This window comes from Bufo bufo, chromosome 4 (assembly GCF_905171765.1).
Source record: "Bufo bufo chromosome 4, aBufBuf1.1, whole genome shotgun sequence".
Classification (NCBI taxonomy): Eukaryota; Metazoa; Chordata; class Amphibia; order Anura; family Bufonidae; genus Bufo; species Bufo bufo.
In genome coordinates, this window is record NC_053392.1 from 571,436,570 (window position 1) to 571,449,698 (window position 13,129).

The window sequence follows — 13,129 nt, forward strand, 5'->3', positions numbered from 1 at the left end:
AAAAATGCCACTCTATGATAAATTCCTCCTAAAGAGTCGGTAATGCTTTATTCACTAATCTCATATTGAAGTTCTATTCTAAGATATATCAACAATGCATAATCCTGGAAAAACCCTTGAGAGAAAATGGCACCTCCCTCACTCACCAAATAAATCCATCTAGAGTAAACAGTTTAGTGAAGGGGGATGAGGAATCACATTACAGTTCCTCCTGTATGAAACTGATGCTGTGAGGAGGAAGGGGAAGAGTAGGGTGGAGACAACTGATTGGGTCAAAAGCAAGCCGATTGTCGTGACATCACACTAGGAGGAGTCCGACCACTCAGAACAGGAAACTACAAAATTATGAAAAAAAAACAAAAACTAAATTTTATTTGGGTTTTTACTATACACCACTTGAGGTTTTATATTGGATATTTATTATAGAAATATGTAGCATTTGATGAAATTAACATTTTTAGAAAAAATTACATTTTTGCAAAATATAGTAATTGTACCATTTATTAAAATTTACAACCAATCATTTTAGTTATAGTTTGTCAGTAAAAGCTTTCGATTTGTGTTTCTTTTTTTTGATTGAGGGATTACTTAAAAAATTTCCAGCATTCTTGACTGTCACAATGGCCGGGCAAATCTCTATTTGGTATTTCTCCCAGGCGTGTGATAGCTCTGTTACCTGACTCCAAATGGAAGATATGAGGAAATCTCATCATCCAGACACCAGCTTCATGATGGGCAGTTAATAGATATATCAAACCTTGGGATATTGCTAAGCTGAGGAGATGATTGGTTCGTTGATACACTGATTGATTAGCATAGGGAGAATGGCTTTCTTCTTGACAACCTAAGATTATGTCTCAGCTAAGCTCAAATTGCTTACTCCTCTACTATTGGCTTTAAAATTATAGTCCTGTCATCCAGAATCTCTCTTCAATGAAATTTTTACCATATATAAAAATTAAAGGGGAAAAAAAGAAAAACAAAGTTGATGCTTGGAATGAGAAGAAATGGTGTGGGGATATTCATGGAAACCAGGAAGGACACAATCGTAAAAGTTGTAGAACTCTGTAATCATGTCTCCTCTCAAAAGCCGAATTTGTTAAATAAAAAGGTTTATACACCGAGCTGCATTCATACCAAGATTAGGAGGGGTAAACACAGCTTCTCCAACAAAAATCCTGTGTAAATTGGCTCATGTTTCAGGATATTACAGGCTAAGTATTTTAACCGGCAAGGAAAAAACACACATCCGTCACAGGCAGCTTCCTCCAATTCTGGAACATGTATGATTAAAATGATTAAACTGTGCTATGCAAAAATTCTACATATATTGTAATAACATGTAGCTAGGAAGACCAGCATAACGTGTATATTGTGTGCGAATATATATATTTTTCCTATATATATTTTTTTTTCCTCCAGTTGCATGTACAAAACGTATTTGCACAGTAAATGGGGAGCAGTAGACCATTTCTAAAAAGTGTTGGGTACACATAAACTGAACATGGCCTATGAAAAATAAAAGTTTTACTTGATGTACGGGTTATACACACACTCGCTTATACGGTATACAAAGTATCTATACACACATATACACTATATGGAAAAAAGTATTGGAGTGACCTATACATTACATCAAGAGGAGCTTTCATGATATCCCATTCTAAATCCATAGGGATTTACTGGAGCTGCTTCCCACTTTGAAGTTAAAACAGCTTCCACTCTTCTATGTAAGGCTTTCTAGAAGATTGGAATTTTCCTGTTTCATCCAGGAGAACATTTGTGAGGTTGGACCTGATGTTGGGACAATAGGACTTGGCTCACAGACTCTATCTTAATTTATCCCAAAGGAGCTGGATGGTGTTGCGGTCAGGGCTCTGTCAAGTTCTTCCACACCAAACATGCCTTTTGGGCCTTGAGACACTTCTTCAGAGGCCAGTAGTAGCATGTTTTAAACCACTCCACTGTGCTTGGCGATATAAGGTTTGCATGCAGCCACTCGACCATGGAAACCCATGTCTTGAAGCTTCTGGTACAGCACAGTTTTCGTGCTGATGTTATATAAATATTTTTTATTTTTTTGCTAATATGGACACCAATTATCTCCCAGACTACCCTCATTACTAATAGTGCCACCTACAGTGACAATGTTCCCTTGAGAGTGTCTCAGTCGGTTGCAGTGCCCTCCATATTGTGCCCAATTATTGTAATGTCCCACAGTATCTCCAGTAGTGGTAATGCCTCATAGTGACCCCAGTAGCAATAAGACCCCTAAAGTTTGCCCTGTGGTATTAAAGCCCATTAAAGGGCAACTGTCATTCTTTTTTTTTTTTTTGTAATGTGTAGGCGTAGTGATACTGACCATTTTTGTAATACACTTAATTAGTTAAAGCATACATTCTATTAGAAAAGCTCTGAAGTGGCCCATTTTGTGCTTGTGTCTTCTAACAGTGACCACAAATCTTCATATTTGGGCTCTGCATGCCACCCCTTTGGAATTTGAAATGAAGCAACTGACATGCACTTGAATTAAACCTGAAAGTCTACACTTCAAGGGTTGAACAAAAATATCCTGTCAAACGTTTAGGTATCGCAACCATTTTTCTACAAAGCCTCCTCATTTCAGGGGCTCAGATTAACATTACCATAAATAAGATTTTCATTTTTGCAATGCTATGCAATGCTTTTGCAAGTCTGGAACCTATTTGAACCTATGTACATAACCAAACGCTGGGTTTTCTCCTTTGTGATGCTTTGCCAGGCCGTTACTGCAGCTGTCTTCAGTTGTTGCTTGTTTGTGGGTCTTTCTGAATTAAGTTTTGTCTTAAGCAAGTAAATGCATGCTCGATCGGGTTAAGATCGGGTGATTCACTCAGCCAATGAAGAATATTCCACTTCTTTGCCTTAAAAAACCTCTAAGTCACTTTCACAGTATGTTTTGGAATCATTGTCCATCTGTACTGTGATGCAGCGTCCAATCAACCTTCCTGTATTTCTTTGAATCTGAGCAGTAAGTCTATCCCTGTACACTTTAGAATTCATCCGGCTGCTTCTGTTTTCGGTCACATCATCAATAAACACTAGTAACCCAGTGCCACTGGAAGGACATGCATGCCCATGACATCTCACTGCATCCACCATGTTTTACAGATGATGTGGTGTGCTTTGCATCATGAGCAATTTCATACCTTCTCTTTACTTTCTTTTTCCCATCATTCTAGTATAGGTTGATCTTAGTTTCATGTCTCCAAGAAAGCTGTTCCAGAACTAGGCTGCTTTTTTTAAATGTTTTATGACAACATCTAATCTGGGCTTTCTATTTTGAGGCTGATTAATGGTTTTCACCTTGTGGTGAACACTCTGTATTTGCTCTCATGAAGTCTTCTCTTTATGGTAGACTTAAAACACAAGTCTTCTCTTTATGGTAGCCTTAAAACACTGATACACCTATTTCCTGCAGAGTGTGAAGGATTTTTTCTTCACCCGTGGAAAGGATTCTGCGTTCATCCCCCACTGTTGCCTTCCATGGACGTCCAGGCCTTTTGAGTTCCTGAGCTTACCAGTGAGCTCTTTTTGACCAGAGTGTACCAAACTGTTGACTTGACCACTCCTAATATTTTCCGCTTTCTCTCTGATGGATTTCTTCTTTTTTTCAGCCTTATGATGGTCTGTTTCACTTCCTTTGACTGCATGGGGTGGGTTCACAGCAACAGCTTCCAAATGCAAAAAATGCCACACCTGGAATCTATCCAGACCTTTTACCTGCTTAACTGATGATAGATTAATGGGAATAGCGCATGCCAGCCATTTAAATAGCTTTTGAGATATTTGTGTCAATTACCTTTGGTCCCCTAAAAAAGAGGCAGCTAGCATATTAAAGAGCTGTAATTCCTAAACCTTCCTCCAATTAGGATGTGAATCCCCTTAAATTAAAGCAGAGAATACATATACATACATACATACAGAGAGAGCTATTTTCTAATAGAAATGTACGATTTCAGTAATTAAAGTACAGGGGGGGCCATTTATATGGATACACCTTAATAAAATGGGAATGGTTGGTGATATTAACTTCCTGTTTTGTGGCACAATTAGTATATGTTGAGGGGGGAAACTTTTCAAGATGGGGGGTGACCATGGCGGCCATTTGAAGTCGGCCCATTTTGAATTTTCAATAGAAAGAGGGTCATGTGACACATCAAACTTATTGGAATTTCACAAGAAAAACAATGGAGTGCTTGGTTTTAGGTAACTTTATTCTTTCATGAGTATTTACAAGTTTCTGACCACTTATAAAATGTGTTCAATGTGCTGCCCATTGTGTTGGATTGTCAATGCAACCTCTTCTCCCACTCTTCACACACTGAAAGCAACACCGCAGGAGAAATGCTAGCACAGGCTTCAGTATCCGTAGTTTCAGGTGTTGCACATCTCGTATCATTGAAGGCAATCATCTATGCTGTGAAGATACGAGATGTGCAGCACCTGAACTACGGATACTGGAAGCCTGTGCTAGCATTTCTCTGCGGTGTTGCTATCAGTGTGTGAAGAGTGGGAGAAGAGGGGTTGCATTGACAAAAACCAAGCACACCATTGTTTTTCTTGTGAAATTCCCAATAAGTTTGAGGTGTCACATGACCCTCTTCCTATTGAAAAAACAAAAGTTGGATTCAAATGGCTTGACTTCAAAATGGCACCATGGTCACCACCCATCTTGAAAAGTTTCCCCCCGCACATATACTAATGTGCCACAAACAGGAAGTTAATATCACCAACCATTCCCATTTTATAAAGGGTGTATCCATATAAATGGCCCACCCTGTATATTTCAAAAATGGTTAGTTTCACTGAAAAAAAAAATGAATGACTGTTACACTAGTACTAACATGCTCCTAATTGTAAATAAAGCCCCCTAACATGCCCACTGTAGTAATAAGACCTCTTAAAGTGCAGTCAGTAGTAATAGGGTACCCTAAGGTGCACCCAGTAGTAATAAGGCCCATAAAGAGACCCCAGTAATTAATAAGGTCCCCCTAAAATGCTCCTATTAGTAATAATTCCCCTATAGTATCCCCTGTAGTAAAAAGGCACCATAAAATGCTCCCAATAGTAAGTAAGTAGAGTTGCCCTCATCCCAGCATAGGCAGTGGCAATAAAGCCATAGTGCTGTCTGTGTCCTGGTAATTGGCTTCGTGACTGCCTGCACTGCGTCATAAGCTTCGGCCTAGTGGCCTATGCAAGTGAATTGCGGGCCGGGAACCTGCTTCAGAATTGGCCCATCAACATCAACATGGACAGTCCGGGCCTCGTACTCATATATAAAATAAATATTAATATATATATAAATTAATACATTTATGTTTGCATATGTATACACACATACACAAATATAAAATATGAGATGATCATAAATGTTTTTCCACCTACATAAAAAGTACCGGTGTGTGTCTAAATTCAAATAAGTAAGTAAAAAAAACATCTACTGCCTTGTAATATAGCATGCCATATACTATCCCTAGTAGACAAGAAAAAAAAACTTGTTTTCAAGCTAAAATTTAGTGCTTTGAAGCATATCCCTTTTCGTCTGCTTGAGCAGGCAAGGATTTTGGTCGTCATCTAAGTCTAGTTAAGTGGTTAATTGAGAATGTTAAAATCTGCATTAATAAATAGAACTGACCTTCCCTGATTTGCCCCCCTTTCCTATCAGCTATGAGCGGTAGGGGGATCAGCTGCAACTAAAATCCCCAGCTGAACAATCCAATTCAATGAGTGAGCAGACTTTAAACAAGGCCATTTATTGGGGCCTGTTACACGATATAAAGCATCCAAGTCTTCGAATCAGATGTCAAATGAAGCATATGCTTACTGTAAACTGGAACTGTGATTTTTCTATTTTTTCAAATGTATTATTTTTTTATTTTTTTTTATAATAGCAGATTTAACTAGGCCTTTGGAGAGGACTCTGCCGCACGCTTTATGCCACAGCGTAACTTGATTTAGCCTTCAGCTGAGAAATGAAGAACAGGCGGATGGCCAAGGTCAAAGGAATTAAAGATAAAATAAATCAATTGCCCATAAAAGATAACACGTTGGAGCAGCTCCCGGCTGCAATTTGGCAGATTTTTCAAAAAATATTTTTAAAAAATATCTAAAATAAAAAAGTTACATCTGGTGCACCAATACAGCAAGTTTAAAAGCTTAGGCCAGGTAACCTATGAAATATTCAGTTATAATTTTATACCACTCAGGGTGAAAAGGAGACTTTACGTTCAGGTGGTTGAAATTAGAACAGGTTTTTTTTTTTCTCTTTTTTTTTTTTTTTTTTTTTTTTACCTCTTCTCACATCTTGATGCCTTTTAAATGTTCACTTATTTTACATGAGGCAGTGGTGGAGACCATGAGTCAACAGCTATCAAAGCCTTATCCCCTGCAGCGAGCCCTGGTCCTAATGCATTATGACACCTTAGCTGGCCAGTTACCGATTACCTTTCTGCTTCTCAGGATTTAAGTGGCATCATGTGAAAATGGTTGTGATATGAACAGCATGGGCATAACTGGTATTAATTTTACCTCTCGGCCTAAGTGAATTCTCCTACATGTGACTAATCAAATGAAAGCTGTGGACACGGAGCGGATCAGGCCCGGCACATCTCCACCCCTGGACTGTGGCTATTTTGTTTTATCTTTTTTGTACAGCTGGCAGAGGTTTAAAGTGAAGAGGATAATCCAGCATGGGTGTCCTTATGAAATACATCCTTACATGAAGAGGCTTTTAACTGTCTGTCGCTGCTACTCTCAGAGAAAAAGGAAAAAGTGTGACAATTCTCATTCTGCTGAGAACCTCCCATGAAAGAGGAAAATAATAAGCGGAACGGTGACGGCTATTACTGTCCTTACATGATCATTAAACGCTAACATTCGGAAGTACGTTTTACATACGTGGATGGGGAATCAAGTAATCACAAGCACTGCCACAATACAGAAAACTGTTTTACAGTTGTAAAAAATGAAAAATAAAATTAAATAAACTTTTTTCATTACATTTTATTTTTGAAAGTAACAAAGCATTATACAGGACACACAAAGATCATGGAAACCGGATAAAGAGTCTGAACAGTGAGAAAGGCTGGATTTTTTAAATATATATTTTTTCTTTTTACATGATCCATTGAACCATTAAACACTCTGGAAGTGCGTTTTCATGGAAGGGGAATCAAAGTAATCATAAGCATTTCCACAATAGAAAAATAGTTCTACAATCTTGGAGGTTAAAAATAAAAAAAGATATACCGTAAACTTTTCTCATTACATTTTACTCTATTTTTGAATATAAAAAAAGGTATCATACAGGACACACAAAGATCAATGAAACGGTGGCTTCGGATAAAGTGTCTGAACAGTGAGATATCTGGAATTTTTTAACTATTGATTTTGTATTTTTTACATGATCCATTGAACTGCTAAACAAACGTTCTGGAAGTGCGTTTTCTATACATGGAAGGGGAACCAAAGTAATCATAAATGTTGCCACAATAGAATAATAGTTCTTGGAGGTTAAAAAATATATATATATTAAAAATTAAATAAACTTTTCTCATGGCATTTTATTTTTGAAATTGATCACTTTAGAATACAACCATGAGGCCAGGTTTCTGCATACAGTTTTGGAAGCCAAAACCAGGAGTGAATATCTGCTCTCTTTACTTTATCTCCTTTTATGATCCACTCCTGATTTTGGCTTCCAAAAAGGCATGCAGAAACCTGACCATGTGGCTGTACGCTAATAAGAGCTAGCTCCTCGGTAAACGTTCTGGAAGAGCGTTTTTTTTATACATGGATGAGGAATCAAAGTAATCACAAGCATTGCCACACTACAGAAAACAGTTCACAATCTTGGAGGTTAAAAAGTAAAAAAAAATGAAAATAAAATAAACTTTTCTCATTATATTTCGGGCTCACACACACAGCTGTATGTATTTTGCAGTCCGCAAAAACAATGATCCGCAAAAAAACATGAATGACGTCCGTGTGCATTCCTTATTTTGCTGAACGGAACAGATGGCCTCTAATAGAACAGTCCTATCCTTGTCCGTAATGCAGACAAAAATAGGACATGTTCAATTTTTTTGCGGAACAGATTTACGGACATACGGAAACCGAATGCACACAGTCACTTCAGTTTTCTTTGCGAACCCATTGAAATGAATGATTCCGCATCCGGTCTGCAAAAAAAACCAAAAACGGAATGAACACGGAAAGAAAATACATTCGTGTGCATGAGCCCTTTATTTTACTTTTGAAAGTAACAATGGTATCATTTAGGTCACACAAAGATCATGGAAACAGTGGCTTCTGATCAAGTGTCTGAACAGTGAGATGGCTGGAATTTTATTAATTATTGTCTTTTTAAAGGCACAACCACACAGTAGGGTTTATCGATGAAATGGATCGTGTTATTGTACGACCACACGGTCAGGTTTCTGCATGCAGTTTTGGAAGCCAAAAGCAGGGGTGAATATCCGCTCTCTATACTCTCTCATTTATGATCCACTCCTGATTTTGGCTTCCAAAACGGCATGCAGAAAACTGACAGTGTTGTCGTACAATAACACGTTCCATTTCATCGTTAAACTTTTTGGAAGTGTGTTTTCCATAGATGGATGAGGAATTAAAGTAGAAGGTTAAAAATTAAACAATATCACTAATGACAACACAAAGATGTCGGGACAGTCAGATGGCTATAAAAAAATTAATATTATTGCATTTGTGGACAATTTACAAATCAGGGAAATGTCGAAGTTAATATTTGGATATAGTATGATCATTTTCCAAAATAATGCTCCATTTTCTCTTTTCTAGAACACAGAGCACATGACCTTTTATATATTTGAGCCAAACAGAAAAGCCTCTGCTCTTCCTACTTTCTTACACTGCATTTAAAAGGAAAGTTTGGACAGATAACTTGTTAAGGATATGATAAATCTGGTTCTGAGGAAAACTTAAAAAATAAAAATTCTGTCAATGAAAAGAATGTATAAGGATGTGCTCTAATACTTATCTCTACAGAGATGAGAGTCCGCGTTGTAATGTAGACAGGGGGACATATGTACAAAAAAAACTAGCTTTTGACAGAACGTACATAGTAAAAGCATTGAAATACAATTAAAAAAAAGCTAAATGATATTTTTTTTCTCATTTTTATATATTTTTGTTCAAATAAATGTTGGTGTCAGGTCAACGTTAAAACAAAAGAAGGTACGAGACCAATCAAAGAGCCAAGTCCTTCAAAAATCTCAGAAGTGCTTGACATTTCATAGGAAAATACGCTTTACTAACCACTTAGCTGAGATCAGTAGGTGCCAAAGGAAGTGCATACAGAGGCAATTATCAGCTCGCACAGTCAGACTGATGTTTATTGCACAGGCAAGAGTGGCTTGCATTCTGCCATGTGCCAACTGTGCATGTTGCTGATAATATTCAGTAGGCTTTGCAACATTTATGAAAATAATGTTCACGTGTAGCATTAATACCATATTCACTAGCAAAATCTCAAGGCTTGATTTAAAACAGCCACCACCTCTGGGGTTTAACCTCTTCGGCTAAAAGAAAGTAGGAAAGAAAAGAAATGCTGATATAATCGTTTTTTTTACCCATCTTTGTTTTCTTACGTCTATAAAAGTAAATGCTATTTGCACAACACTACCAAAGTTAAAAACAGGAGACCAATTAAAGTCTGTAAAAGTGAATAACTTGAAAAAAAAAATACAAAAAAAAAATACAGAAAATCGAGAATTTAAAATGGGAAGTGTTCTAACTTGGAGAAATTTCAATTTCTAAATATCAAGAAATTAAAAATAGTGGAAATTGTTAGCTCGGAAGAATTTCTTTTCAATGTTGCTAATACGAAAACAGTGTAATTTTAGAGCATGAAAAAAAAAAGACAGAAAAGAAAAAAAAGAGTATATTTTAGGTTTTCAAACGCTTAAACAAACATAATGTTGGATCACAACTATAATAAAACTAGGGGGGGATTCTGCCTAATCTTCAGTAATGCATGGAAAGCAGCTCTTGCCATTTATGACATTTAAGGAAACATTTTCTAGTGGGCAAAGAGCCCAGAAAAGAGGAAAGGCAAGATATTTTAATGCATGTACATGGAAGGGAAAGTTGTTACTTTGTCCGAGATACAAAAAATCTAAGTGTTTTAACTTGCTAGTTGGCTGGGGTGTTACGCGACTTTTGGATCCGCCAGACTCATTATACGCAGTTTTGCACAACATGACAACACTCTTTTAAAATGACACAATACCGGTGGCTTTAGCATGAAGCTAGCTAATCTTCCAACATTTATTTGGAGTAGGTCCCAGGTGTAATCAATGAGGTTAGAGTGGTGCTGAATCTAGAAGATAAGTTCTTGTGTATTATCTTAAATTAATGGTTTTCTCTTTGCAATCCAAATCAAGAATCGGAAAGCCATGCAATCTAATTGTAAGTCACTGATACAAAGGGCACAACGCACAACTACTAAGTAAAAAAAAATAAAATAAAACACTGGCTCTAAAAATGAAAAAAATTTTATTACCTACGCTTTTTAGTACGTGTGGGGATAAAGGATTAGAAAGATTTATCACTGTAAATTGGTTATTAAAGGTTATTTGAGTCAAGTAACCAATGGTCAGAGGACCAGGCATGGTGCAAAAGTTCTCTGCCGCTTCCGGTCACACTGTACCAGAAGTGTGACATGCCATCTACATGCATATCACCCCTGCTGACCTATCAATGGCCTCAGGTGATGTGTCAGGAATGTGTCTTGTGCCATTCCTGCACAGGTCACCACTAAGACTACTGATGGTCTGCAGAGATGATGAGTATGTAGACATCATGTCACACTTCCAGGAACTGGAAGCAGCGAAGATGGGAGCCCGAAGCTAGACCTGGAACACTCTAAGCAGATGACTCTGCACTATGCTCGGCCCCTTGACCATTGATTTATGGTCTTAGAGAACCTCTTGGAGACTGAAAATGTGTACATAAAGTGCACGGTAGTGGTATGGTGGGGGTGTGTATCTCACCTGGTTGTTCAGTTAGCTGGGTGAGAACTGAAATCCAGAAATGTATGGCTTCAGCAAGGCATATTGCTCGAGCTGTTTTTTATTTAAAGGTTGTATGACAGTATTTCTTTGAACTGGGAGACAGGTTTGGTAGTGGGAGTCTTCCTGTCCACACCACTACTCCATTACAGGTTCCGTGGCCCCAGGTCAGGTCAGCTGGGCTGTAATCAATAAGGGATAAACCACCCTTAGTGTATTAGTCTGGGGGAGAGGAAGTGAACCTACAGAGACGGAAGCCTGGGAGGCTTGTGTGGTCACAGTCAGGTGGGCTTCTAGACCGTACGGCTTAGGGCTGCGTTCACACGAGCGTGTCCGGATTAGTTTCCGGATGCGTCCCGGTGTGTTGCGGCAAACCCGCGCGAGTGGAATGCAATTGCAGTCAGTTTTGACTGCGATTGCGTTCCGATGTTCAGTTTTTATCGCGCGGGGTGCAATGTTTTTTGCACGCGCGTGATAAAAAAAACGACTGTGGTACCCAGACCCGAACTTCTTCACTATGTTCAGGTTTGGGTTCGGTGTTGTGTAGATGTTATTATTTTCCCCTTAAACATGGTTATAAGGGAAAATAATAGCATTCGAATAACAGAATGCTTAGTAGTGATCAATTGAGGGTTAAAAAATAAAAAAAATTAACTCACCTTGTCCTCTGTTCGCGTAGTTCTCCCGTCTTTAGTTCTTTAAAAATATGAACTAGGGCTAAAGGACCTTTGTGACGTCAGATCACATGCTCCAATCACATGGTACATCACCGCGGTGATGGACCCTGTGATAGGAGCATGTGATCTGACGTCACCAAAGGTCCTTTACCCATAGTTCATCTTTTTAAAGAACTAAAGACCGGGAGAACTACGCGAACAAGAGGACAAGGTGAGTTAATTTTTTTATTTTTAACCCTCAATTGATCACCTACTAAGCATTCTGTATTCAGAATGCTATTATTTTCCCTTATAACCATGTTATAAGGGAAAATAATACAGTGTATAGACAGTCACCTAGCAAACCGTGCGTGAAAATCGCACCGCATCCGCACTTGCTTGCGGATGCATGCGATTTTCACGCAACCCCATTCACTTCTATGGGGCCTGTGTTGCGTGAAAAACGCAGAATATAGAGCATGCTGCGATTTTCACGCAACGCATAAGTGATGCGTGAAATCATCGCTCATCTGAACAGCCCCATTGAATGAATGGGTCCAGATTCAGTGCGGGTGCAATGCGTTCACCTACCGCATTGCACCCGCACGGAAATCTCGCCCGTGTGAACGCAGCCTTAGTGAAGCCGGATCTCTACTGTGGACTTATGTTTGGTGAGCTGACCTGCTAAAGGTTGAGCCTGAGACCCTGTGGTAAACTGCGCTTTAGAGGTGAGTCAGGAGAAGACCTCTGTATTAGCTAGAGCCCAGACAGGCAGGTGCTTAATTTAGTTTGGATTTATGTTTCTGCTGGTGCTAAAGTGCCAAAATAAAGCACCATTTGGACTTGAACCCCGTTGTCAAGGAGAAGTCTGTGATTGCGACCCCCTGTGAGAGAGCGATAATTTACAAGACATATTTTCAAATCTATACAGTAACTCCCCTCTCAGAAGACCATTTCATTGAGAAGACTACCCCCAATCTAGAATGTTTTTTGTGGCAAATTTTTAATTTGCTTACATCTTATATGTAATTGTCATCATCTTTGAGAGTCACTTAAAGATCCTAGCTCATTGTCTACCCATGACAACAGTCGCAGTACTTGAAATAATAAATAGTAAATAATTAAAATAGATCATTAAAGTGACAGTACCCCAGAAAGATGCCAATCAAAGTTCCAAAGTCTAGCAACAGGACTTGCATATTTAGCCTTTCATAGGCTGTTAACATTAAGGCTTTTTGATGCAGTTTTTGAAGCCAAGAATAGGGATTAGAGGAGAAGACAGTCTTTCTTTACAGGTACATTCTGGTTTTTACCTTTAAAGATTGTACCAAAAAACCTTAACCACCTCCTGTCCGCCAATTGAATATAAACGTCTGGGAGGTG

General features: G+C 38.4%; 1 protein-coding gene across 1 annotated transcript in view; it reads right to left on the reverse strand.

Moving 5' to 3' along the window:
* Window positions 1-13,129, reverse strand: part of CAMKMT (calmodulin-lysine N-methyltransferase) — a 534,662-nt gene that overhangs the window by 229,244 nt on the left and 292,289 nt on the right. The gene's annotated exons all lie outside the window — the stretch shown is intronic.